Below are 1,752 nucleotides of genomic sequence, written 5' to 3' on the forward strand. Positions count from 1 at the left end.
TTATTTTTCTAAGTTTTATTTTTTAACATTTTTTAAAGATGGTTTAACTCACTGTTTGCTTAAAGATTTGGGAAAGTAAAGCTAGTTTGTAAAAATAAAAATAAAAAATAAAAAAGCAACCCCCCTCTCCCAGTCAGTGCAGCCACTGGTGCCTGCAGCTCACACGTGTTCCGCTTTATAGCAGTGAAGGAAATTTTGCAGCAGCCATTGGACCCCAATGAAATCCCTTTGTTTATTTTCTTTAACATAAAAGCATCCCTTTCAGGAGGAGGAGGGCGAGGAGGGGCAAAAAGGCCTTTTTCACCCTGTGTTTGTGCTTGTGTTTGTGAAGATCCCTTAACAAGTGGCTCTGTGCAATGTACAAAGAGGTATTTAATTGATTAAAAAAAAAAGCAGAAGCCAACTGCCTAGGCGATGAATGAATAGAACTCTGTAGAGGGCTGGAGCTCGTGAATGAATCCCACTCAGGTTTTCAATGGCATGGGGTGAGCAGACCTCACAGACAAGGCTTAGGTAATCTGGGATTCTGGACCATGTGGTATAAAAACAGCACAGTGCCTTCCACCCATGGGCACCGCTGTTGGCTGGGTGTCTGCTCCAACAGCCATGGGAATTAAACAGGGCCAGGACCCCTGCCAGCCCCACCAGTGCCACTTTTCACCACTGCTGGGTCCTCCCTGCTCCCCCACTTTTTTTGCACCAGTGGTGAAAATGAGTGGGAAAAGCTAATGGCATCACCAGAGCAGGAGAGGAGGTCACAGGAAAGGAAGAAAAAGTGATTCAGAGATGCTGCAAATGGAGGTGGACATTTGTTCCCCAAAAGGCTCTGCTCTGTGTCAATGCCCACAGGCATAATGAGATGTGGGAATGGCCCTGGAGGTGGTCAAGAATCGTGGAGATGTGGCACTTGGGGACATGGTCAGTGAGCATGGTGGGGTGGGTTGTGCTTGGGGATCCTGGAGGTCTTTTCCAACCTTAATGACTCTGATTCAAAGACCCCAAGATGCCACACTGAGTTCATCTCATGGTCCCATGCCACCTCCTGCAAGGAAACCAGTGTCATGGCTGGGACCTGGCCCAATCTTGGCAGTGAACCCTACTGCAAAACCACCCAAAACACAAACCCTAGGAAAATTGTGGCCTCCCCCCCCAAAAAAAAATCCTGGAAAATGTGCAAAACAAAAATGCAAATCCTGGAAAATTTGCAACTCGCAGGTCACCAGGGCTGCTTCACAACCAGGACACCAATGGCTGAGCAACTCTTCAGGATTCCTGTACTGAGTTAAAACCATGCTTTTTATGAGCTCCTCAGAGCACACACATCCTTTCCTAAATGGTTGGAGGAGTCCCAGCAAGCTCTGAGCACTCCCACATCCCAGCAAACAATGCTGCTGCTCAGTGCTGGAAACATGCATGCCTTTATTGCATTATGTCATGGTTTTATGATTTTTGGTTATCGGTATTCCACATCATAACTTCACGTAGTGCACTGGGAGTTAAAGTGTTAATGCTCCAGGTCCAGTCACCTGTCCGGAAGAGAAGAACTACATACCCCAGAGGGCTTTGCAATCAGAGAGGAGATATAACCCCTGGCAAGGTCCCCTTACGTGCTCTTCTTCGTCAGGCTCTCCTCCCTGCTGCTCAACCGGACTGTGCATCTCACCTCAGTGTTATGGTGAGGCCTATCCGCCTTTCGGACACACTCATTATATTTGATTTATTAGCTTCAATTCTAATTATATTGTATTATTA

Source organism: Meleagris gallopavo, unplaced genomic scaffold (genome assembly GCF_000146605.3).
Source record: "Meleagris gallopavo isolate NT-WF06-2002-E0010 breed Aviagen turkey brand Nicholas breeding stock unplaced genomic scaffold, Turkey_5.1 ChrUn_random_7180001938289, whole genome shotgun sequence".
NCBI lineage: Eukaryota > Metazoa > Chordata > Aves > Galliformes > Phasianidae > Meleagris > Meleagris gallopavo.